Here is a 26,797-nt window from a genome sequence, read left to right on the forward strand (position 1 = left end):
CCTTACCAGGGCAGCAGGTGAATCTTGCCAGGTGACTTATTTCTAGCCAGCTCTACATCGTCTGTGGCCCATCTCTGGCAGGTGATGCCCCCTCCGCCCCGTGTACCCAGCACTGCACTCCATGCCCACAAACTGTCCTCTCTGGGGTCCCAAATGCTGACCTTGACCTCAGTAGGACCCTGCCCGCCAGGACAGCTCGAAAACCTGAGAGCCCCGAACTCATCCATCCAGAGCCCGCGGGCACGGCTTCCTGGGAGGCCCCTGTTCGCTCCCTTTGGCTCAGCAAAACCAGGCACGTCATTTCTCAGAGCCCAAGCCTGAAGAGGGACCCACACCCGCTACACCTGTGGGTCCCCCTTCAGGTCACTTCCGTGGCTCGGCACGAGGGTAGCACGGTGAAGGACCTGTGGCAGCAGCCTGGCTCCGCAGTGCCTCTCCAGGTCGGCAGCAGCAGCTGGATGGCGCCCTCGGGCCCCCTCCCCAGCTTGGTCTTTGGGACTGACTCCAGGCCCGGTGACCTAGCCTACCCACCTCTTGCTTCGGCTGAAATGGACTCCAGGACAGCTGACGGCTGGCCACCCTCTGCCGGGTCCGGACCTCTGCCTTCGTGGCGGCTCTGCTCAGGACAGCCCGAGCGCCCAGCAGGCCCGGGGCGGGTGCGGGCTCACACTTCCCCAGCCGGGACTCAGCAACGTTTCAGGCGGCGCGTGGTTTCCTTTCTGGGGATGGGGCTTTTTCCCCGTCTGTGATCTAGAAAGTTCCTATAACTCAGCCAGTGTGTCTCGTGACGTCTCATGTGAGCTAAGGGGAGGCACTCTTCTGGTCTCAAAGAGTTATTAGCTTTTAGAAAACGATCTTCTTCGCTCCTCCACTCCAAAGAGAAGGCTCTTTTCGCTCAGTTTCTTGATTTGAACCCTGTTTTGCCCTCTGGCCTCGTAGCCGGCAGGCGGCCGTCACACCGGGGCTCTGCAGTCTCCCGCGCGGGCGATGGATGGTTCTCCTGCAGCTTCGGAGACATCCTCCACCCCAGACCGATCAGGCCAGGCGCCCCCGCTGTCCCTGCTCACCAACACGTTGCATGAAGGGCCCTCACGCCTCTGACGGAGCTGAAATGAAAAGTATCTGCAGAGCCCAAGAGTGCCAGGGAGCCGCAGTGGCAGCACCTTGGGGCGGGGCAGAGCCTAGGGAGCAGGAAAAAGTCTAGGGGGTGGGGCGGAGTCTAGGGAGCAGGAAGGAGTCTGGGGGGTAGGGCGGAGTCTAGGGAGCTGGAAAAAGTCTAGGGTGTGGGGAGGAGTCTAGGGCGTGGGGTGGAGTCTAGGGGCCAGGGAGGAGTCTAAGGAGTGGGGCGGAGTCTAGGGGGCAGGGCGGAGTCTAGAAGGTGGGGCAGAGTCTAGGGGATAGGAAGGAATCTAGGGGGGTGGGGCAGAGTCTAGGGGATAGGAAGGAATCTAGGGGGGTGGGGCAGAGTCTAGGGGGCGGGGCAACTCTACTTGGGGGGGAAGGGCGGAGTTTAGGGGACAGCTGCAGTTTCCAGGCCACACAGATCAGAGTGTGGACCCCAGCTCTGCCCACAGACCCGAGTGACGTAGGCAAACAGCCCGGCTTCCTGATCTGAGTAGCAGGGTGGCCCTCGGGGTGCTTCTGAGAATAACTTGAGCTGCAGCCCATTTGACATTATCAATATTAATGAATGGTATTAATATTAATGATCGCTAGACCGCAGCTGGCCATGCAGAACCGGCACTGAGCTACATTTAGGGGCATTTCTGGAAGGTAGCAATCGCTGGAACAGAGGCAGTCACCCGCCGCCAGGGAGGCCCGTTGCTTTAGAGCCTTTGGCCGCCTTGGCTGCAGAACGCCCCCTCCGCAGGCACAGGCAGACCCCATGATGCCAACACCCAGCAGCCTTGCAGCCCAAGGGTGGTGCCCGGATCTGTCTTGGCCACAGGGATGCCAAGCACTCGGTGCGGGCTCGGGGCTGTGGGGGCACAGGAGGGCACCCCGGCAGGACTCGGGGAGGCACCATCTCCCCCACACCCCTCCCATGTGCTCTCGCCTGCTCGCCACCCGCCAAGCCGCTCCACCCCACGCTGCCATCTCCAAGCTCTGGTGCTCAGTGGTCACTCCGCTGTCTCATCCCTTGTCCCTTTTCTGCCTGGAGGACACCAATGATGCCTGCCTCGTCACCATACCTCAGTCTTGCCCCCACTCTGTCCCCACGGGGCAATCAAACACACTCCTAGGGGAGCCTCTCTTGTCTGCGGCCTCTCATCTGCTCAGGACCGAACGGGCCCCTGAGCTCCACCTCCAGGGACACCTGCCGCGTGGGGCTCACGCCTGGCGTCCCCTCCCTCCTGCTGCTGCACACACACCACCGCATGGCTCAGCGCACGTGCCTCTGGGTCTCTGCACACCTCCTGCCCTCCACCACCCATCCCTCCCCCCTCAGCCCACAGGGTCTGTCCCGGACACGAGGGTGGAGACAGACACCCCTCCCCCCACCACGTTCGGCCTTTCACGGGTCTGGATAGATGTCCCTTAGCCCAGGGCAGGGGCCGTGTCCCAGGATTCAGCACAAACCCATCAAGGGCCCCCACCAAGTGTTTGATGAAGGAGTGAATAAATGATCTGTGAGTCCTGGGGGTCTGCTGTCCCTTATTCATCTCACCCTGGCTGGCTGCCGTTTCCACTGGAGCCGTGGCCCTCCCATTTCTCCTGTCCTCACCCCTGTCTGGCACGGAGTCACTGCTCAGCGGACCCGCAGACAGAGAAGGAAGGTGCTTGGACGCAGCCTGAGGCGAGCCCAGGCAGGAGGGCTCAAAGGCACTTGCCGAGAGGCGTGAATTAGCCGAGGAGTGTCTCCCTGTCTCCTCGAAGGCCCTACACAGGCGCCAGGGCCAGAACAAGTGACCTTCCCCTTCAGGGGATGACAAAACATACTCATGGCGTGGGACTGAGCAGCTGTGACAAAGTGGCCTCCTCGAGGGACCCTGTCCCGACACCCAGCGGGGGGTGGGCGCCTCCTGCTCACTAGCCATCTGCAGTGGGGCCCCTCTGTGCACAGGTGGGGGACACGGTGGCTCTCCCAGTGGTAGTCTTTCTGGGTTTCCCTTAGCACCCGTGATGGGTGCTAATGGGGGGTGGCTCCCCCATTCTGGAGATCACGGTGTCCTCTCCGGAGGTTCCCGGGGAGGAGTCTTCCTGTCTCTTCCTGGGCCTGTGGCCGCCTGCCTTCCTTCTCTGCCTCTGTCATCACATGGCCTGTCACTCTGTGTCTGCGTCCCCTACCTTCTTGTAAGGACACCAGTCTTCGGATGCAGGGCCTGCCCCGATCTGGGATGGATAAGGTCACTCTCTAGACTCCAGATGGACATGAATTTGGGGGGCACTATCAGCTGGCACAGGGCTCACACCCTGAACACCTGAAGGGATGGGCACAGACCCAGCTGCTGACCAAACTGTCAGAATCAGGATCGGGGGAGGAGGTCTGATGAGTTCAGTTAGCCCCACCCCCTCAACTTACAGCAGGGGAAACCGAGGACCGACAGGGTGCGGGGCTTGCCCAGGTCCACAGCCAGGCGGGGCTTTGCTGGGTCTGTGGAGGAGGGACAGAGCATCTGTCCTCACGTTCTGTGGGCAGCCGCGAGGGGCCAAGAAGCCCCCGCCGCCGTTGTGTCTTCCCGGATAAATGAATAAGCAGATAAGTAAACACGCCTTGGGTGAGATCATTGCAGCGGTGACAACAGCAGACGGGGCTGGGATGTATGTTTCAAAAGCTGTGCTTTGGGGACGACAGACCCAGGGGACCATCTGGAGGCGAGGGCACAGCAGGGGCGGCTGGTGATGGGGAGGAGAGCCACAGGTGGTGGGAGGCTGGGGGTGAGGGGCACAGGGACAGGCTGGGGCTGGGTCCCCTCCATGTGGGTGGGCACAGGGTGGCCCCCCGGTGGCTCGGCCCAGCGGTGTGTGGATGGCATCTTTCGCAGGTGCGGACCTGGGTTGCTTAGATCTTGGAGGGCACCTCTAGAGAGACCGGGTGGGGGCGGGCTGGCCTGGCTGCAAGCCTCCCCCTCTCTCTCCTCCCTTCTGCTCATCCTCCATGGGCAGATGGTGAGGCGGGGAGTGGAACCCCTGGACTGCCTGACTTAATCCCCTCCGTCCCTAGTAGGGCCGGGCGGCACCCACCGTTGGCCCGGGAGTACCGGCCTGGCCCCTGGACCTGAGAGGCTACAAGAAAGGAGAGGGGCAGGCCTGGGAGTGGCCTTGTCTGCAGGGGCAAGAGGAGAGAGAGAGGAAGGGAAGGGGGCCCTGGTAGCAGAGGGCGGGGGGGGCCCACAGTTCCTGCCCGGAGCCCTGCTGTGACCTGTCCGGCCAATACCACCGGCTGCTGCCACCCCCCCACCCCACCCCCCTTCCCGCCGCCCCAGCTTCTCAGGAGGCTCCATCAGCCGGCTTGCCCGCTGGCTCTTCCTCCCGCGCCCTCCCAGGAGGCTGCTGGGGCTGGCGGGCCTATTTGTGTTGTTTCGTGAAACAGACTTAGCACAAGGGGAAGAATATTAACAAGGACAGGAACGCCAGCGCTCGGGACCAGGGAGAAGTTGTCTTGTTTGTTTGGGTTTCAAGGCATCCTGGAGGGAGAGCACGGGTCTGTAGGGATGCAGACACCAGAAAGCGGGACGTGGACAAGGGGTTCAGGAGGCGGAGAGGACTCCAGGATTCCTAAAGGCTTTCTGTCCTGGCCCCGGTTTCTCTGGGGGAGCTGGGAGACTGAACCCCAGGGGCTCCGACTGCACCAGCACCTCCCGCCGCTCCCGGGGCGTGCCTGGGCCCAGGGCCCGCGGGGTGCCGGCCGTGACCGCTGCCCAGCGCTGCAGCCCTGTTTCCACAGTGGGCAGCCTGTCCCCACACCTCCTGGCGGTCCAGCCAGGCCGCACTGGGGTCAGCTCCCCGGGCTGCTGGGACGTGGATTCGGGATGGAGACTGACACAAAGGATGACCTTGCTGAGTGCGCCCATCCTGGAATTCAGGGGTCAGCGTCCCGGGGGGTCAGGTGGAGATGAAGGCGGACGGAATGAGGATGAAGAACGGAGGAGAGACAGCTCTGCAAAGGCCGTCCCAGCCACGCCCCAACCACGCCCCCAGCCACGCCCCAGCCACATCCCAGACCTTCCCAGCAATGTTCCAGCCACGCCCAGCCATGCCCCCAGCCACGTGCCAGCCACGGCCCAGCGATGTTCCAGCCACATCCCCAGCTACATCCCTAGCCACGTCTCACCCACGCCCCAGCCACGCCCCAGCCACGCCCCAGCCACGCCCCCAGCCACGTCCAACCACGCCCCAGCCATGCCCCTAGCGACGTCCCAGCCACATCCCAGCCGCGGCCCAGCCGCGTCCCAGCCACAGCTTCAGTGAAAACAAAGAGGAACACATCAATCACCTCGCCTCCTTTCAAGCTCTCCTAGCTCCACTCGGGGTTGGCGTCCTGGAAATTTATCAAACTGGGCTTTTAGGCATGTTTCTGATCCGGCTCTTTGGGAATTAACCCCCAGGACTTGGGATGTGCACAGCCGCTCATTAGCCGCCTCTCTCCCTCTCCCTCCACAGAAGCCACGCGTTCGATTTCAGTCCTCCGGGGCCCGCGTCGCAACAAAAGGCGGGTAACTTAGCTTTGCAGAGGCTCCCAGCCGGCGCAGGCCGGGACGACCGAGGCAGGAGGCAGAGCAACTCCCCAGGAGCAGCCAGGGACTCCGAAAGCCGTCGAGACCTGCGGACGGAGAAGGGGACACGGCCGAGCCCCGGCCCATGAACGGGGACTTCGGGGAGAGCAGAGGGGCCAGCGCCAGGGAACAAAGGCAGAGCGACTGCCTGCAGGTAGGAATGACCAGGCGGCCCCAGGCGGCAGCCCGGGACAGCAGGGCAGGCGCTCGTGAGAATGTCTGCAGCGGTGAGGTCAGCCACACAGCCCTGCCCCTGGAGGCGAAGCTCTGTGCTGCTGGACACAGTCCCCTTGCTTCACCTGGCCCCGCTCCCGGGCACTGCCCTGGGCAGTTTCTGAAGCAACACGCCTCCCGGCTCTCTCCGCCCCATGCCGCAGAAGCAAAGCGTGACCAGTGGCCTCAGCGTCTGCCAGTGGCTGCGTCCAGGCACCCAGCACCTTGGGCTGAACTGCCCTGAGACCCGTGGGGACTGTGGGTCCCAGAGGCAAAGTGGGCGATTATGAGGTCCTGGCCCTCCTTGCTTGCTGAACCTCAAGAAAGCCCATCCCCCACCCTCCCTGCTGACGCCCGGCGCCCCCGCCTCAGACCCATCTGAAATGGACTGTTCACACCCGCAGGTGTCCCTGGGGGAGAAGTCTCCAGCCGTCTGGAAGGGGCCGCAGGTCAGAGGTGCCAGGGAGACTCAGGATACGTGTGGGGCACGGTCCAGGCTGCAGGGAGAGGAGAGAGATTTACGGGTGCTGTAAGTGCCCCAGGCAAGCTGCTTCGGCCCCCCGCTGCCCTGCGGAAGCCCCACGTGTTTGCTGCGAGGTCCCATCGGGACAGGGGATGCGAGAGAGAGTTTCGTGTGCAGGCTTGCGAGGTGGGTCACCAAGGACTTATCGACGACAGACAATTATTTCTGGAGTCCTGGACGCCGGAGGTCTGAGACGAAGGTGCCGGAACCGTCAGGCTCTGGGCTGCAGGTGGCCGACTCCTCGTGACCTCACGTGGCGGCTAAGGAGGGAGCAAGCTCTCTGGCCAATTCTTTTAAGGGCACTGATCTCGTTTGTGGGGGCCCCACCCTCATGGCCCAGATCACATCCCAAAAGTCCCACCTCATGACTCCATCTGTTAGGGATTTGGTGTTAGCATAGGGATTTGGGGGGAACGGGCTGGGGCAGACGGGGCTTCCGGGCAGTCCGGGCCCCAGTCGGCCCTTCTGGTTACATGCCCCGAAGCCCGTGCTATTCTGCAGAAGGAGGTGTGACAAAGCCTTGGGGCCCCGGGAGCTCCAAGACAGTCCACCCTGCAGCCTTTGGGGGTCCTGCAGCCACCCTCCAAGCTCGACTCCAGGAAGCAGGGTGGGCTGGAGAGAGGCAACCCCATTTCCAGGCAGGGCCACGCACCCCCCCACACACCTCCCCCTGCCCCGGCCACATCCAGTCCCAAGTCGGCAGGAAGGGGAAGCTTTCAGCTGAGAAGCCAAAAACTAGCTGAATGTTCTAGAATGTTCTAGCTCTTCCTCGACCAGGCAACGCGGCACGGCAGCAAGCAGACAGCGGGGGCCGGCTCGGATCTTCCCCCACCTCCTACCGGCAGCCTGACAGACGCCCTGAAACACAGCTTGCCTGGTGGAGGGGGACGCAGGACCATGTGCTCAGAGAGCCCTTACTGAGCGCCCTGCACACGCTTCATAAACTCCCATTTGGAGCCCGGGGCCCCATGGGTCAAAGGAGAAGCTGTCCACAGCGTCACGGCTCTTCAGACGGGGCCCTTGGGAGTTAAGGAGGACCCCCCACACCCCAGGGTAGGAGCCGGCCTATGGTCCAGGCCCAGGAAGCAGGGCAGCGGCCTGGGGGTGGGGGGTGCTGGAGGGGCTCTGCGGCAGGCCTGTCTTCCCTGGGCAAGGACAACGCGGGTCCTCAGATGCCCCCAGAAACCTCCCCCCAGCTTCCTCTGCCTGGTCGCAGGTTTACCGAGGGCTCCCTGATTCCTAATTGCTGGGAGGAGGGCGACGGCCCCCCCGCTTTGCTGATGGAGCCGAACTGGATTCACTCAGGGACTTCACGGGGACTGTCCCCGCCCCGGTCTCCGCTACACCCCGGCCGTAAACGGCCGCCCACCTTGCTGGCACCCAGCCCAGGGGCATCTGGCAACACCTGGCCGTGAGCCCCGACCCGCCGTGGGACGGGCCTGCCCAGCCTCACAGGTAGAGCCGCCGGTGGAGGTGAGCAGCCGGTCTCCCCGAAGGAACCAAGAGTCTCGAGCAGCACCCGGACCGCAGCCAGGAGGCCAGGGACTCTTGGACACAGTTATGCGGGAAGCGATATGGGGCTCTGTTCTCAGCGGTGGGACAGCCCTTGGGGGCCGGTGTTGGCACGACGGATGGGATTCGGGAAGGTGGGACGATCCGGGGGGGGATGCCGCCACCAGGAACACACGGCCGGAGCCACGTCCACCCACGCGCTGGCCGGTCCAGCAGAGACAGCACTGCCCCAGCCTCCCACTGCTCCCCGCTCATCAGGCTGGGACCCGGTGTCGGGAGCCCCACAACGCTGCCCCCACACTCGGAAGACACTGTCACCGGCACCTGCCTCCCAAAGCCTCCTGGGCTCTCCGCGGCACTGGCTTTTATGCGTGCCGCTGACGGGCCACGTCAGGTCACACAGCCACACCTGAGCCGCGGGGGAGTCTGGCAAAAGTAGGTCTGGGATTTCACCTGGGGAGGAGGGGAACCGGCGTGGGGAGCACCGGCTCATGGAAGCTGACACGGGACTCCTAACCCCCACCCCACGGCTTGCATCTTCCGGGCTTCCGCTCCTCGGGTAGATGGCTCCACCATCCACGCGGCCGGGGGCTCTCTGTCCCCCCACTCGCTGCACCCCGTCCCAGCCTCGGGAGCCCCGCCCGCTCCAACATATAGCCCAGATCTGTCCCCTGCTTCCTCACCGCCTCTCCCGCCCTGGTGCCGCCACCTCCTTCCCTCCAGGACTGGCCATCCTGAGCTTCTCTCTGTCCCTCCAGGGCCAGGCGGCCACCCCCCCCGGAGGCTCTGCACACCCAGCACACTCCTGCCCCGGTCCTGAGCTGTCTTCTCCGTGACGGTCCTGTCCCTGTTCCAGTCACACCTCCTCTGAGAGCCCTTCTCCCACGGCCAGGCTAAACTCGCTGCCTGCGCGGAATTGGGGACAGAACCCTGGTGGAGGCAGGTTTTTTTGCAAAGCGTCCGCCTCCTCGCTGCCTGGATGGCTTCCAGGGAAAGCTCTGAGCTAGTCGAGGTGAGGAATCTCTCCAAGTTACAGTCCAGGAAACTGAGGCCCGGAGGAACGGAGCTGAGAAGGAGGGCTCGGGCTTATCCAAGTGGCTAAAATAAAAGCTGTGGCAGCAACGAACGCTGGGGAGGCTGAGGAGACACCGGGTCACGCAGACCTTGCTGGAGGGCGTGGGAAACGTCGTGGCCGCTCCGGACAACAGGCCGGCGGTTTCTCTAGAATCGGAGCGTGCGCCCACAATACGGTCCCGCGCGATTGCGCATTTATGGCAGACAAATGGAAATGAGGGTATAGGCAAAACCCTGTGTGCGAGTGTTCACCCCCCCCCAAACCTTCCACAGCCCGACTGTCCCACCTCGTCGGGCCGCCGGGGCACCGAGGGTGGGCGGCCACATGGTCCCTTCTAAGCGGGGAGGAGGGGGCTTGACACGCAGAGATCCTGAGGAAAGACAGAGCAGACGGATTGGGAGAGGCTGCCCTTGACGGCTGGAGTGAGGAGGCCTCAGGCCAGGGGACCCCGGGCCACCAGGAGCCGGGAGAGGAAGACAGACCCTGCCCAGATCTCCACCGGGGACTTCACCCTCCAGCACTGGGAGGGGGCACATCTCTGTCGTTTTGTGCCACCAAAACATCTCTGGGGTCCTTTGTCACAGACCCCCCCGCCCCCCGAAACTCATTCCCTTCCCCGACAGGCCTGCTGTGCGTCCTGCACCCCGGGGGGCGGACATTCCTTTCCTGGGCCGCAGGCCACCTTGCTGGCCATCGCAAGGGGAAACAGGAAAAACCCTCAAAGTGCCCGAAAGCAGGTGCCTCCAGGGCGTCCAAACGTGCACAGACCTGCTGAATAATTAAGCCACTAAGTCGCACCCATCAGCTAGGACAGGATGTGGCATGTCCAGGCGGACAAGCCTCACCCTCCGGGAGGTTGCCGGCGGGCGGTGGGGCTGGGATTCAGCTGCTCGCGCCGGCAGGAAAAGCACCCGGTTCAGCTCGCGAACGCTCGTCCAGCACCAGATGGGCTCCTCCCTGGGGCCGCCTCCCACCCCTGAATCCAGGGGGCTGCCGGTGAGGCACTCGGGATGACGAGGCAGGTGCCTGCACACACACGTGCACAAATGCACGCCATGCACACGTACGTACGTGCCTCCTGATCCCAGGGTCCCCAGGAGGGACCTGCCTGGAGAGGAGGCGTTTCCTGCCGAGACCCCAACATGAAGCACAAGGCCGGGGAGAGCGTCCCCTTGCTCAGAGCCAGGACCCTAGGGCTGCCCGGCCAGAGCAGAGGTCCAGCTGTGCTCGGGAGCTGCAACCGTCCACACCCCACACGTCCCCAGGACACGTGGAGAGCCTCAGGTCTCCCTTCTTTCCCCATTGGTGCACCTCCCAATCCCACCCCCCATCCGGGCCGCCTCCTCCGGGAAGCCTCTCCTGGCTGGAATTCTCTCTCCTTCTCTGAGCCAGCTCTATTCCTACCCTATCCCAGGCATGGCATCTTGTATACAGTCGGAAGTTAATAAACACTTGTTGCACGGACGGCCATACAGGGAGTCCCTCTTGTGCAATCCCGATGGCTCCAGCTTACCAAGACCGGAACTGTCTGAAGGGTGACCCTGGCCCCTCATAAACCTGGACTCCACCCGGCCGGGGAGGGGTGTGGTCTGAGTGAGGACTTCCTGTGGGAAGGTGACCGTGACCTTGGAAGACAGAGTCAGCGATGGCTCTGAGCGGCCCCCTTTCCCGCTGACGGCCGGTGGCCCTCCCGCCCGCCTGGCCTGGGGAGCCTCAGGACCCACCCACTCTGCAGACACAGCGACTAGGCTCCCACAAGCCTCACATACGTCCCCAGCCTCACAGTGGAGGGTGACACGGTCTCTGGCCTCTTCCGCTGCCCCCCACCACCTCCTGCTGGGCTCAGACTTCAGCAAACAGAGGAGCTGACATTTTGCCCGCACGTTACAGCTCTCCAAGCTCGGTCCCTTGTGTCGTCTGTTGTGGCCTCCCCAACTCGGCGAGGTGGCATTTATAACAGAGAGGCCAGCTGTTCAGAGACGCGCAGACAGGGAGCAGTGGAACCCACTGGAGGGGTCCCAGCCTGGGGCCTTCAGATGTCCCCGAACAGTTGACAGCCCCAGAGGCCGCACTTACCTGCGGAGGCGGCATGTGAATTATTCACATCCCCCCGCAGGTGGAGGGCTCTGTTTCCACGGGCTCCTTCCTGCCGCCCCCCACCCCCCAGGCTCAGCCCACCCCATCCGCGGGGACCATTGTGATGGTTAATTAGACACAGTTGGCGAGGCGCCCGCCCGAGCCCCGGGGATGACAGCGGTCCAAGGAGACGCAGCATAATCACAGCTCAGCCTAATTCAGGAAAAATGGATTTGACTTTGGGTGATAGCAGGCCAGTTCCAAGATGGTTCTTCTGCGTGTGGCCCGATCACGGCCCGGATTCCTCCCATTACCCCTTCGGAATTTTCTTAGCCAGACTCAGAGCTGGGTGGCCAGACGAGGGAGTCCGAGCCCTGAGTTAGGAGCTGGTCCCTGAGCGACGCCGTGAGGTGTATCTTCCCCTGCCCCAGAGATGTGTCAGATCTTTGGGACCTGATTAGCACAGGCTCAGAGGGCCCAGCATCGGTGGGGGACTGGGTAAGAACCGTCCTTGCTGTCCTCTCCTCCCCACGTTAGGGACCCAGACACCACGCCCCGGAAATAAATACTTCACTGGAGCCTCCATCCAATCCGGACTCGGCAGCCTGGAGAGACCGAGTCTTCTACGGATGAAGCAATGCTTGCTTTTTATTATTGAATTAACTTTGCTCAGCTCGCCCACACTCTGGGGAGAATTAGTGCTAAAGCAAATTGTTAGGACTCGGGGCCGGCATCTCTCCTGGTGAACGCCTTGCTGGGCGGTGTGGCTTGACCTTCCCCTAAAGCAGACTCAGGGGGCTGCCTGATGAGCGCCGGGGCTCCGTACCCACCCCCCAGAGCTCGGTGGGGTCAGGGAGATTTCTCCGGGTGGCCAAGGGGAGCCAGGCTCCCGTCGGCCCAGCAGAGGCAGACCCTGGGCGCCCCGACCGCACAACCACAGCAACACTCGAGCCCTGGGTAGCTCTGGCTGAGACCCCGGGAAACGGCTGGGTGTCCAGGTTCCCTAAGAGCAGACAGATGGCCAGACCGGACGGATTCTGGGGACAGCGGTCCGTGTGGTCCCACGATCACTGGCCCCAAAAGGGGCAGCCCCCCCCACGGGGGCAGAGGACCCAAATACAAAGCTACAGAGGCCCCGAGAGGGGTTCGGAGTAAGCAAAGGCACCCCGCAGATCCCAGCCTCGGGGCTGGCTGACCTGGCCCAAGGACAGGCACGACGGACACAAACACCGGCCTCTGGGAGTAGGAGGGGATGGTATTGGCGTCCAGACAACGAAGGGGAGGGGCAAACTTGTCCTGCCCTGTCCTGAGCCCCAAAGGCAGGGCCCGGCCTTGTTGGCTGTCAGAGTACCCAAAGCCTCAACACCGAGCCGGGCACAGAGCTGAGCCGCTCCGTGGTCTGTGTTTCCCTGTTCGATTAACGACCGACCCCACGAAAGCCCGGGGCCTGAAGCTGAACAGGTGAACGTCCAGACCGGAGGGCACTTGGCAACGGCCGGCGGCATTTGTGGCCGTAACACTGGGAGAGGCGCCACCAACGTTGTAGCTCATGGAGCCAGGGATGCTCGAAACATCCCGCGATGCACAGCTGGCCCCACGACGGAGGACTTCCCAACCCAAATGTCAACAGTGCGGAGGCGGGAAGCCTGCTCCGCCTGGGGGAGGGCTGGATGCCCCGGAGTGACTCCCCAAGGCTGGGACGCCCACAAGGGGGCGGCCCCTGGCCTGGGACGGGGCGTAGACCGCCGGGCACACCTCCCCTGGGAAGTACCCTCCTGGCTGCATTTCCCGAGGAAGCCAGAGTCCGCCTATCACCGGAGGCCACTGGCCAACCCGGCTGACAGTTTAGGTGCCTGGTGGGTTGTGACACCCTCTTGGTGCTCCCGCGGGACCGGGCCCCAGGACGGATCCCTGCGATGCACGGACGTCTTCGATATCTCACCACCGACCACATGCAAGCCATGCGCGCGTGCTCCTACACACACGGGCATGCACGCACGGCCACGAGTGCAAATGCACCACACCCACCCCTGTGCGCACAGGCACACATACAGCGCACACGTGCTCGCACAGATAGGACACACACGTGCTCGCACACAGGCACAGACCTGCGCACACACGCACACAAATGCCCGCATGGCACGGGCACACACACGCCCTCCTTCAAGAGCTATTCCCATTTCCTGCGGCCCCACCACCACCTACCTCTAGTCCGCAGGAGAGAAATGAGCTCGGATTAAGATGTCTCGGGGCAATTGGATGTGGTCTCTCCCATCACACGTTTGCGTCTGGCCCCGAGCTCTGCTGACGCTTTTGTATTCCAGGCATTCTGTTCCCTGCCCACCCCGGTCCCTCACAGACCGGGACTGTATCCTTTTCATCCCTAATATCATTGCTCACATCCTCGCCGAGCTATTGTGGTTCCCGCTGTCCTTCTGAGGCTGAGGTTTTACAAGAATGAATGCAAACGACAGAAGCCGGGATTTACGGCCCAGACCCGAGGTGCTGGCTGGGGCCCCGGCCGCTTTCATCATCGGAGGTAAGCCGCCCGCCGCCCGCCACTAGAAAACCTCCCAAACTGAGTTCGCTTGATCTCTTGGCAGCAATTTTGTTCAAAGCCTCCTTTCTTATTACGTTTGCTCTCCGGGGCATTTTGGCCACAGTGATTGCTTTAGAATCAAGGGATTAGGAGACACGCCGGGGTCCGTAAGGCCCAGCCTTCCAGCAGAAAGCTGGCCCCGGTCAGAGCTAGTCCAGAGCGGGGGCCATCTCCAATAATCAGAGGTCACGACCCGTCCTGAGTTCCTCTCCGAGCCCTGGCGGCGATCCCCGAATCTCACCCCCGGCTCTCCTGCCCTCTGTTGAGAACCACCCTGCCGTCCAGGCCTGGCTTGTCTGCTCACGGAGGGCCGCTCGAGAGCAGCCTCCGAATTGGAGGAGGAGGAGGAGGAAGCTTACTCCTGGGGACCCAAGTCTCTCTTCTAAGAGACCGAGGCTGGGGCATGAAGCTCCAGAAGGCTCCCCCGGGTCCTCTGGGCTCCCCGGCCAGCACCCCATCCCGTCTGGCAGTAGACAGCCCGCATCCCCAGCCAAGGCCTCGTTCTCCCCGCGCTGGGGACACTCACATGTGGCCTTGACTCTAGGCTTCGTGTTCCTCCCAGCTCTGAGCTCAGGAAAAAAAGAATTCTCCAAAATATGAATTATGTATTGAAAACCCGGGCAGAGCCATCACAGGCAATAAATAATTCTCAGCTACAGACACATTAGTTAGCTGTACAATCTGCTTCCAGGCCAAACCGACTATCTCATTAATAACAGGCAGAAGCAGGGGCATCGCGAGTGCGGAGCCAGAGCAGGGGTCCCCTCTCAGGGCCGCCGTGGGCCTGGCCGGATGTCTCCTCGGCGTCGTCCCCGGGGGGGGCGCCGGCTCAGGATGAAGGGACCAGCAGGGACTCTGTGATGCCCAGACTCTTCTAGAAGGGAGGACACCTAATGGAAACACTGCTCTGCCACACGGCCAGTGCACCTGGCTTTGTGGCCCAGCCTGGTGATGTGTCCCCTGTCCCCTGCGTGGGTTGCAGAGGGCTCCATGTAGCTCCAGAACTTTCTTAATGAACAGACAAGAATTTATCGAAGTTAGCACTCAAGTAATCTGCGGTTCGATTGGACATTCGTAAGTGCTTCTAGAGATGTTTGCTCCGTAAGCTATTTTTGCTATCACCCTGGAAAACTCGTTGGCGTAATGGCTTTGCTATGTCTTGGAAAAGCATTTGCTAAGCAAAGGTCAGCCCTGACCCGAAGCCTACTCACAGAATCCTCAATCAGCAGCCTTGTCCTTGCTGGGGCGGAACTCGGCTGCTGGTTGGGAAGGGCCTCAGTCTCTGGCTCTGGTCCCAGCGGGCTCGGAGAGCATGGTGGGTGCTCCCACTACTTGCTGGTGCCTGCTGTGGAGCGCCAGTCATGGGCAGGAGGGCGTCCCCATTCTGGAGGGCCGTCTTCACGCGAGGGCCACGTGACTTCACATGAGGCATGTCCCTGGATCTCGGTGATGTTACAAGGGGACCCCTGTAAGTACCCCCCACCCCGCTCCGTACCCATGGGACAAGTGAGGCTCGGGTCCCCGGGGCCACGAGAGGAAGCAGACCCAGGATGCAGCGTCGCGTCCACCAGCCTTAAGCTCTGAACTGTCCCGGACCCCCTCACCCTGCCGGGGGGCCGGCCGGCCGGACATTGATCGCCTCGTCTACAGATAAGGAAACTGAGTTGCAGGGGGATGATGTCATTTACCATATTTATAAGCAACGGGCCAAGGTGTGTCCAGGCACCTGACCCGGGGCCAAAAGCTGTCTCTGGTCTCCTGTCTCCTTTTGTGGGCAGGGGACTGTCCTCTGAGCCGGGCCCTGTCCCCCAGAGAGCCCAGCCCCAGCTCTCCTGGCCCCGCAGAGCAGAGTCACCTCAGAACACCCCTGCCTCACACCCCCACCCCACCCCCCCCCGCCCAGCCCAGGCCTCAGCAGGAAATCTCAAGCCGTCGGCAGCCCCCGCTGACGACCCGGGGTGTGGAGCCTCCCTCCAGTCCAGGGCTTCGTCCACCCGAGACGGCCCTCATTTGTCATGAAATCACAGGCCTGCTGTCCCCGTCTCCCCCCACCCCACTGCAGAGGCCCAGGGGGTACAGGCCCAGGGGAAGGCTCGCAGAGCTGGCCCCTTTTCCTCTTAAGTGAAGTTCCTGCCGGGTCTGTTTAAGCTCTCGGCATCGTAATGCCTTAAAAGCTTCTGCTTTCTCTCTGGGTCAATTTTCTTCCAACAAAATATCAAAATGAAGCTTGAAAGGCTGCCACCGGGGCCTGTGTGCCAGACTGGGCCGTCAGCGCCCGGCCATCAGCGCCCGGCCTTGCATCACGCTCGTGTAAATATTTAAAGAGATGACGGGGGAGTGGGTTGCTCTCGGGGAGCGTGGGGCCAGCGGGGCTGCAGAGAAGGAGAAGGCCATCCGAAGGTCCATCTGGCCGTGACAGGAGCCATCTGGTGGGGAATCGTCTGAGCCCCAGGTTGCTCGTCACAACGGCCATAAGTACCAGCCGTGGGGTTTTTAGCGACGCCAGGTGCCAGGGAGCGGCACCTGGCTTGGTCTTCTCAGAGCCCAGGTCGTGAGGACAGAGCGTGAAGGACTCAGTTTTACAGAGGGGGAAACTGAGGCACAGAGCGGTCGAGCAGCCCGCCTAAAGCATACACCAAAACCGTCCGGAACCCCTTGAATTTTGCCGTGTTTGGGCAGTCGTAGAATGGCCCCGCAGGGAGGAACACAGAGGTCACCAAACCCCTTATTTCACAGACGGGAAACTGAGGCCCAGACATATCCAGATAGGTGGGGGCGGAGGGGAGAACAGAGCCAGACTTTGCATCGCAAGCATTTATTCGTTCCTTCAGTTGTTCATTCACAGACGTGCGTGGCACACGGTGGGCCCTCAAATTAGCGGGCGAATGAATGACTATCTAGGTGGTGCCGAGCGCAGTGCTGGACCTGAGACCCTACGGTGGGAACCTTGAACCTGAGCCACAGAGAGAAGACACACAGCCAGGCAGCCCGGCCAGCGTCCGGGGAGGGAGAGGGGTGGTGGGAACGGACGGCAGGGCCGCTGTCCAGCTGAAGCTCGTGATGGATTCCTCTCTGTGCCCAAGCTGCCTGGGCGGGACTCCCGCGGAGGGTCGCAGCGGGGACCCGGTTCCTACGATCCACCCTGGCGTGACCGAAAGGGGCCGGTCCATGTAAATACACACAGGCATGTGGGCCTCCCTGAGAAGAGACCCCCGTCTGTGGAATCTCCCCTCTTTGGGGAGCCTCTAGAGACAGGGTCTCCGGAGCCCCGTGCCCAGTAGGTGCTGGCAGGTGCCGTGGGTGCAGCGAATGCTAACAGAGAACATTCCCCACTCTTTTTCCTCTGTCCGGACACTCTGTCTCCCTCGCGTTCTTGCCTTCGGGGGGCAGCATCTGGGGGGCGTGGACGGGGCAGCCGACGTCTGGTCTTGGCCAATGACATCTTCCTCTAAGGTCTGGTTTCCTCGCCTGCAAAGTGGGGACGGTGACAAGGGTTTGTCCTCCCCAGTCATCCTGAGGATGAAGGATCACAGTCCTCGGGGAATGCCCATCGGGGCCCCGTATACGGAAGAGGCAAAACAAAGTACCTCTCTTCCCTCCTTGCGTTGTCTTCCTTCGACGGCCCAGGGCAGAGGGGACAACCAGGACTGGCGGGGCTCCGGCAGGCTCTCGGGGGGCTGGGGGGCGGTGCATCTGTTTGTGAAGGTTCAGGTTCGCTAGTCCACAGCCCCTCGTGTTCCTCCTGGACACCAGCGCCCCCAGACCTAATTGGTACCCTTCCCCAGCCAACAGGGACAAACAGACCCCTGACCGCTCCCCCCACCCCATCTCGCCACAGCCCTGCAGCATCACCTTCAGGGGCGACCCCTTACCACCCGAGTTCAACCTCCCAGCTCAGCCGTAAAATCCCATAAACAAGTGCCAGGCCTTCTCTGCAGCCGGCCGTGGACCCTGCTCCCTGCACCAGCCTCTCTCCCGGGATGGGGCTGGGGCCCTATCGCCCCCTTGCTCCCTTCTTGCCCCCTTGCTGTCCTTGCCCCTTTGCACCTCGGCTTGTACCCGGTCACAGGCTGTTCGGACACATCTGTGACTGCCCCGCGCCCTGTGGCTAAGTCCAGGGCCCCTCTGGCCTGCCCTTCAGCTCGTGGTCCGGCTTTTCCTCCCCCTCCTTGGCCGGCTTTGCTGCGGCCACAACACGCAGCCACAGACACGGCACTCATCACCACACACCTTAACTACCTGTGGCTCTGAAATGGGTCTCGCTGGGCTGAACGCCAGGTGTGGGCACGGCCAGGCTCCCGTGGAGGCAGCAGGAGAATCCCCTCCTTTGCCCCTCCCTGTTCTAGAAGCTCCCACCTCCTTGGCTCCTGGCCCCTCCCCTCAAGGCGGCAAATCTCTCCCACCTGCCTGCTGCAGAGAGCACACTTTCCTTGAAATGACAGCTGGGGAAACAGAGGCCAGAGAAACACCAGAAGCAGACCTTTGTGGGAGGTTCCAGGCAGATGGTCCAGGAATTAGCATCACAGCCTGGAGGCCGCGTCGGGGCAGGAGAGGCTCTGCCCCTCACGGCAGGAAAACGGGGCTCTGGGAGCCAGACACGACCCCTTGGGCACCCAAACACATCTGCCTTGACACCCCCCACCCCCAACCCGCGGCCGGACCCCAGATGTCAGCAGGATGGGGTCCCTACCCCTGTGAATGCGCTAAGGAGCCGGGCCCAAGCAGAGCGGCTGTCGCAGGCAGAGTCGGGTGCTGGCAGGGTCCGATCCCCAGTAAAACAAACAGCCGGGGGCTAAGCAGCCCCAGGGTGGCCTCCCGCTCAGGTCCAGAAGGTGGGGGATGGTGGCAGGTGTGACAGCAAACGCTGACCCTCTGCCACACAGGTCCCCTGTCCTGCTCGATTCCACCTCCAGGGGACCACGCGGTCTCCTGCACCCCAACGATCAAGCGGAGGCCCGCTCCCTCCTCTGGGGGCCCCCACGCAGACGTCCGTGCAGGAAGCCGCTCGGTCAGAAGGAACAAGACGAGTTTCGACCCGGCAAAAGCGATCTCAGCGCTGATCACTTCGAAGAAGGTTTTCCAATGTGCTATTGGCGTAAAGACGGTCTCTCACGCTTCTGGGGCGAAGGGGCCCCCACGGCCACGTTGCGTCGCACCCAAACTCCGTCCAGATGCCGTGCCGAAAGCCCACTCGTCCTCCTGGCCACGGCTCCGCATTTCAAGGTGGAAAGAAATTGTTTCTATCACCAGACAGCTCACTGTTGCACACATTTCAACAGCTGGTTGAACTTCTCTGCCCAGTTTCATCATGGCTGTGACCACCCGGCCTGGTGCTCCCTGGGCAATGTGCCGTGGGCCTGGAGGGGACAGGGCCAGGGGCCCGGCAAGGGAGTCCCGGGCGGTTTCCCGGGATGGCCACAGGGGCGTAAGGGAGGGGACCGTCACAGAGAGGCTCTCTGAGCCTCTGAGCTCTCTGAGCACAACATCCCAACAGACACAAGTCCGCAGACAAGACAGCGGGGTGAGGGGTGAGGGGTGAGGGGTGAGGGGTGAGGGGCCGGGGGTGGGGGAAGGGCCTCCATTCCTGCAGGTGCACCAGCCAGTGAACCCTCAACCGCCCAGGGGAACCGACGCATGGGGTCCCGCTGCCTCACATCCCTGGGCTCTGTGGACCCCCCTACAGACCCCCCCATCACTGCCACAGTTTCCTCCTACAGTCTCTGTTGGCGGAAAACACCTCGCAGTAGTGGGAGGTCCCACCAAGCGGCCTGTTCTCCTCCTTCCCTCCTTCCCTCCTTCCCTCCTTCCCTCCCTCCCTCCTTCCCTCCCTCCCTCCCTCCTTCCCTCCTTCCCACCCTCCCTCCTTCCCTCCTTTCCACCCTCCCTCCTTCCCTCCCTCCCTCCTTCCCTCCTTTCCACCCTCCCTCCTTCCCTCCCTCCCTCCTTCCCTCCCTCCCTCCTTCCCTCCTTTCCACCCTCCCTCCTTCCCTCCCTCCCTCCTTCCCTCCTTTCCACCCTCCCTCCTTCCCTCCTTCCCTCCTTCCCACCCTCCCTCCTTTCCATCCTCTCTCTTTCCCACCCTCCCTCTTTCCCTCCTTTCCACCCTCCCTCCTTCCCTCCCTCCCTCCTTCCCTCCTTCCCTCCCTCCCTCCTTCCCTCCTTTCCACCCTCCCTCCTTCCCTCCTTCCCTCCTTCCCACCCTCCCTCCTTTCCATCCTCTCTCCTTCCCACCCTCCCTCTTTCCCTCCTTTCCACCCTCCCTCCTTCCCTCCCTCCCTCCTTCCCTCCTTCCCTCCTTTCCACCCTCCCTCCTTCCCTCTCTCCCTCCTTCCCTCCTTTCGATCCTCTCTCCTTCCCACCCTCCCTCCTTCCCTCCCTCCCTCCTTCCCTCCTTCCCTCCCTCCCTCCTTCCCTCCTTTCCACCCTCTCTCCTTCCCTCCCTCCCTCCTTCCATCCTTTCCACCCTCCCTCCTTCCCTCCCTCCCTCCTTCCTTCCTTTTCTTTTTTCCTGTAAAACCCAATGAATGCACCAGCTGGCTTTGGACACCGGTCTCCAGAAACGCAGTGGGCCCACCACATCACCAAGGGCAGCTGACCCACATTTCAAGGTCAGCCAAAATCATTAGAACCGACCCGACTTTTGCATAACACACCAGTTACCGGCCCGACAAAGGACACTCGTGAGCACCACAAGACTCACTGGAAAGCCGCCAGGAGTCCGGAGCACGTGTGAAAAATGGGGCCTCGTCCGCTCACGGGGGCATGAAGTAGCCAGCAGGGAGGACGTCTTCAAAAGACCACCGCCCAGCACAGGCAACGCCGCGGCCTCCGTACTCCGCGTGTGTGTCCTTGAAGGAGGGGTACAGAGAGCGCCCAGGGAACCATCCGCTACGACCCTGACGACGGTGCTCAAGGTCACAGCCACCCTCGGGCCCATTCTTCCCATGAGGAGGCTCAGGCTCAGAGAGACGGGGAAGCGAGGCAAAGGACAGCTTGTGAGCGACAAGAAGCCCCAGTACAGGTGCCCAGGAGCCCCCGTCGTACAGACAGCAAGCAGACAAAGCCAGCGCGACCGGCGTCTGCTGCTTCCTCCGGGCCAGAGCTGTCCCGCGGGCGGGGGGCGGGGGCCCCACGGTAGTGACGGGCAAGCTGCTCAGGGCAGGCTCCGCGAGCACTGCCCCGGGATATTGCCTCCTGCGGGGACAAGTGCCACTTTCTGTCCCTCGTCCGAACCGTGGCGGTGGCCACGCCGGGGCTACACATTGGGAGGGCGCCGTCTGCCCGCGCGTCACTGTCTTCGCCGGGAGGCCGATGTTTCCAGAGCTGAGAAGTTGCCAACGCCGTGGGCTCCTTGCACTTTCCCCGCTAACCTAAGCCGACGGCCCACAGAGCAAACCACCACCTCGGAGACAAATACCAAAACCCCTCTTGAGGACCCGGGATGGACAGCAGCCAGCAAGACGCGGCTTACTCCCGCCCGGCGTGTGCTCAGACCGCACGAACCCCAAATTCAGACAGGCTCAGGCTGGCGCGTCTGCTCACCGAGACTAGCTGCGCATCGTTGAGCAAGCGCCTCGACCTCTCTGAGCCTCAGGTTCGTCACCTGCGGGGGAGGGGGGGGGACGGCTGCCAGGGTGGGAGGCAACGTGTCCCCTGGATGGTGACGAGGAGGTGTCAGGGCCAGTGGCGGCAGCTCGGGACTCCTGAGAGCTCGCTCTGCCCACGACTATCGGGGACCGATCCTCGTTACTCCCCCTACTCTACAGCTGAAGGAGCCAGGGCTCAGAGAGGTCGAGTGACTTCCCCGAGGTCACACAGCTGAAGGCGGGGGATCGCCAGACCCACCCACCCGAGGGTCATCTGTCTCCAGTCGAAGCTGGCCGGGCCCGGTCCTTCCGGGAGACCTCCGCGGCGGGACTCAGGCACGAACAGAACCGTGCGGACGTCTGAAGCCTAGGGTCAGAGGGGTCGGGCCGATCCCCCCGGGGCCACTCGGCGATGGCCGCTCACCGCACGAAGCAAGATAGCAACGGCAGCAGCGGCAGCTTCCCCAAACCTCGGAAGCAAGGTGGCGGGCAGGCTCGGGCCGGGTGGCCCCCACTTCCTCCGAAACAGCACCCTGGTGCCAGACTTCCAGGAAGATTAAGCTGAAAACTGGCTTTTCCAGCATCGCTGCCGAGGGAAGAGAGAGGGTTGCCATGGAAACAGCATCTGGCTGAGTTTTAGAGGCGAGGAGACAGGGGAGGGAGGCTCGGAGAGCCCCCAGGCACTACGCCCCCTTCCCCTGCCCTGACATGCGTGTATGTGGGGTCAAGCGGGAGCAAAGGGGGTGCTTTACAGCTCGCGGACACAAGCCATTTAGGATTTGTTCACGGCCCTTGAGGACCCAGCGCCCCGAGCCTGGCTTTGACTGTTCTGTGGCCAAAAGGGCACGTCAGATGTTTGGCACTGGGACAGGCAGAGCGGCAAGGAGAGGCACAGACGCTTCCCTGCGGGCGCGCTTCCTGGGAAACCGACTCCTCCGAGGCCGCGGGCAGAGCTGACGCCCTGTGCCCGTCGCTCACGTGCCCAGAGGGAGGCTGAGACACGCGGGGCCCCGTGGAACTGCCACCGGTGGGGGGAACCGAGAACCTCTCGCGGGGCCGGGGGGGCAGCAAGTCCCGAACCCGGGGAGCGGCGGGCCGGCCGGGCAGCCCCAGGGAAGATGCCAGGAAGGCTTCCTGGGGGAGGTGGTGTCCGAGCTGAATTCTGCAGAATGGCTCAGCTACAGGAAGAAGGAGCCAGTGAGAAAGCCAGCAGCACAAAGTCCCTTCCGTGAGGACCCCAGTGATGTGCGGCCTGGCCAGAGCCGGGTGACCGGGACTGCGCGGGGACGGTCCTCGGGGCATCTTTAGGAGGACGCAGTGGAAGGTAAGCCCGTCCCAGCCAGAGCCCCCTGCCCCTCCGGGAAGGTGAGCTGTCCCCGCTCACCAGGTGGGGACCGGTGCTCCAGGGCTGGGATGGGAGCAGAGGCCAGGAAACCTGCAGCCGACCCCCAGGGGGACCTCGGCTCTGCTGGCCTCGGCCCATGACAGCCAGCGGGCTGAAGGGCGGGGGGCCCGGGTGGGGGTCCAGAGAGCCAGGGGAGGGCTCTGCTCCCCAGGAGGGTCGGGGGCACAGGCTGACGCTCAGACAGATGGAACAATGTCCTGGGGCCTTGGGGAGCGGGGGCTGGGGGAGCCGGGCATGCGTGCCGGGAACCCATTGCAGGGTCGGCAGGGAGAGGCCTGGAGACAGGACCGATGACTTACGAGGGGCCTCCTGCCGCACACCCTTGTTTATATGCAAATGGAGCCTTCTGAAATCGCATTTATTTCCAAATCTAATTTCGTGAGCCACATACATTCATCACGGAACATCGTGGGACGCACCGGGAAGCCGAGGGAAGACACAAACCCCGCCCCCTGCCCCCGCCACACACACAAGGGCCTGGCAGTGCCCGGGGCACCCATGTCTCCCTGCACACCTTAGGGCCGCTGGGTGCCCGGAGGCTGCCATCTCCAGTAAACACGTCCGTCTCCCAGGCACCTGCCAGGCACTTCGCACGTTATCAGTAAACACTCGTCGCACAAACGCACGGAAGGAGGAACACCTCCTCCTCTGCGATCTTGTGCCGACAACGCTTCCGACGGCTACCCGGGGACCCACCGTGTGAAGGAGATGCTGTGTTTTGGGGGGGCCCACGCCATGGGTCTGCAGGACCCCAGAGGGTGGGCGATGGGCGTCCCCGCGGTCGCTCCTTCGACGTCACCTCGGCAGGCCCTTGACACGGACTCACCCGACGTCTGTCGAGAAGGCAGGTGGACCCCCGCCAACGCCCGCTGGGGCCCACGCTGCGCTCGGCGACAGTCGCTGCCATACTGCTTTCAAAAAAAAATTTCTTTCAATGCTTATTTATTTTTGACAGAGAGAGAGAGAGAGAACATGAGCAGGAGAGGGGCAGAGAGAGAAGGAGACACAGAACCCGAAACAGGCTCCACGCTCCGAGCTGTCGGCACAGAGCCCAACGCAGGGCTCGAACCTACGAACTGCGAGATCATGACCTGAGCCGAAGTCAGACATTTAACTGACTGAGCCACCCAGGTGTCCCCATCCAGGTTTTTAAAAAAAATTTTTAATGTTTATTTTTGAAGGAGAGACAGAGCACAAGCAGGAGAGGGGCAGAGAGAGAGGGAGACACAGAACCCGAAGCAGGCTCCAGGCTCCGAGCCGTCCACACAGAGCCCGACGCGGGGCTCGAACCCACGAACCGGGAGATCATGACCTGAGCCGAAGCCGGACGCTCCAGTGACGGAGCCACCCACGTGCCCCCATGCTGCTTTTTTTAAAGAGAAAAGTTTATTATTCACAGTTTTCATCTGTGTTTCCCAAACCCACCGTGGCAAAGACTAGGGGTAGTTTTTTCCGATCAGCACAGACCAATCCCAGAAAAATGAAGCCCCCCCAAAAACTCATTAACAAAAACTCACAGATTGGGGTGCCTGGGTGGCTCCGTCGGTTGAGCGTCCGACTTCAGCTCAGGTCGTGATCTCGCGGTTTGCGGGTTCGAGCCCCGCGTCGGGCTCTGTGCTGGCAACACAAAGCCCGCTTTGGGTCCTCTGTCCCCCTCTCTCTGCCCTTCCCCTGCTCACGTTCTCTCTCTCTCTCTCAAAAATAAACATTTTTTTAGAAACCCACAGATCATAAGCCCCAATGTTCTGTTCTAGATTCAACAGACAAAATTATCCCGTCAAGTGGCTCTAAGACATTCTCGGTTTCTGTGGCTTTCTGACCTAAATGCTTAGCACTTAGCGGCTGGCTCACAGACCACCCCTGGGTAGCGCTGGCTGAAAGGATTCCCTGCGGAAGAGCCACCATTCTGTCAACAGGATGACCTCCCCGGGGGAACAGCAACCTCATTTACATCTCCAACCTCCAGAGGTATTCCCATTTTAAGGAAGGGCAAAGCAAGGCCCCAGAGGCCCTCACCTTCACCCACCCAGGGGCTCGTTGAGGCCAGGGCTTGGATGCAGAAATCGATCGGCCTCCCAGTGGGTGCCCTGCGTCCAGAGCCGGGGGCCCCTCTGGGTCCCAGGATGCCCCTCCGCAGCCGCAGGCGCCCCCCCTGTCGGACACGATGCCCCACGCGCCCAGAGCGGTGAGACGGAAGCCTGAGGAGCGCCTGGGCTGGAACCAGGCGACGGACGGCACACAGAGCAGGTGGCTGAGCACCTGTTACAGCCAGGTCCCCACGGCCCTCCTGCCCACCCTCATCGTCAGCTCCCACTGCTGAGCGGGGAGCACGCGGAGACGCCCGGCCACACCCGCGGAACGACTGACCGCACCACGCACGCGAGGGAAGATGCCGGAACTCTCTCGATCGCTGCGAGCACTCTGGGAGACCGTTGGCAGTTTCTAATCAAGTTACGCGCGGAGTTACCACCGGACCCAGCAATTCCGCTCCGAGGGGACTTAGGGAGGACGGATGAGCGTGCGTCCACACCACGGTCTGTCCGTGAGCGCTCAACCCAGCTTCGCTCATCACGGCCCCAAACTGGAAAGAAACAAAAGTGCCCCAGCAGGAGCGGGAGCCAAGTGTGGGCGGTGTCACGCCCTGGGGAATGGCCGGGAGCCTGGCAGGGCCAGAGAGGCCCAGGCACCACCTGCCCACCTGTCAGTCCGTGGCCGCACCCGGCTCGGTGGCGGGACAGACGCGGTCTGGCTGGCCTGCCCGCGGCCGTGCCGGAGGCTTCCAAGCACAGGGCGGGCAGCGGGGGGTGACCAGTGACCCTCGAGCCCCGGGCTTTCCCCACTCCGGATCTGTCAGGCCGCTCCCCGCTCGCTGGGCGTCCAGTAAACAGCCACTGAGCACTGAGGAAGCCGTCAGTGCCCGTCCCTCTTTCCCCCACCCTTGTTCCGTGGCTTACAACTGACACCCCCCGTCCGGTTTGCCCAGAGCTGGATCCCGCCCTCACGGGCTATGGGAGCTGGGCCTTCCCGGGCCCGGCTTTCCCATCTGTAACATGGGCGGAATGAGCTGGGGACCTGCAAGGGTCCTCCCCTCCACCTCCACCACGCAGGACCCCAGACCCCTTGACTTTGGGGAGCACATCCAGAGACCAACCCCAGACGCGGAAGGCGGCCACGATGTCTCCACCTGGCCTGTTTGCCTCCCTTGGATGCGGTCAAGTGCACCGTGCTCTCCAAGGGATCAGACATGACTGGTTTTGAAAAAATGGCCTCATTGAAACCTTGTGGCTGTATTGAATCTGGAACTAAACTCCTGGATCTTTGAGGTCTGGGGTGGACACTCCATCGAAGATTGATTGTGTTCCTTCGGAGGCCACGGTGACTCCTTGTCGAGGGTGGTCTGACAGATGGGGCGGAAGAAGAAGCTTGTTGAGGGAAGGGCCCAGTCTTGCCACCCCCACCGCGGGCATTGACGACCTGGAATCTATACAGCAGGAGACGGACGGGGTAGCTCAGTCTCGAATCCTGGGCTCCTCCCGAGGCTCCAGAGGGCATCCTCCAGGCCAGCGCCCGGGGAAGGTGCGCTCCCGCCCGTCACCTGCCTGCCTCACATAAATAATAAAGGGTATGTGCTTCCCTCCTGTTCATCCAGGACCGACTAGTCTGCAGGCCCATCCCAGGGAGACCCCAGGCCTCCACCCCAACGGCAGGACCTATGACTGGAACACACAGGCGGGGCCAGACCCTGGAGGGCACTGGGGCTGGGCTTCCAGACGTGGGGGAGGCCCCGTAGGGCGGGTGGGGTGGGGGAGGCAAGGCCGCAGGCCTGCAACCTGCACCCCCGTCCCGTGGGCAGACCCCTGACCTGGGCTCCCTCCCCGGGGGGGCGGGGGGCACGTCCCAGCCTCTGTCTGCAGGGCATCTCTCACCCACCAGCCAGAGGTCTAGTAGGAGCAGAGAGAGGTCCCTCTTTCTAGGGAGAAGGGACACAGGGACAGGGAAGGGCTAGCCTGGGGCCCAGCCTCAGTAGCAGACAGTTGGCTGTCAAAGGGGAGGCTCTGCCTGAAGGCAAGAGACCCAGACTCTCTCCACCT

Source organism: Acinonyx jubatus, chromosome D4 (genome assembly GCF_027475565.1).
Source record: "Acinonyx jubatus isolate Ajub_Pintada_27869175 chromosome D4, VMU_Ajub_asm_v1.0, whole genome shotgun sequence".
NCBI lineage: Eukaryota > Metazoa > Chordata > Mammalia > Carnivora > Felidae > Acinonyx > Acinonyx jubatus.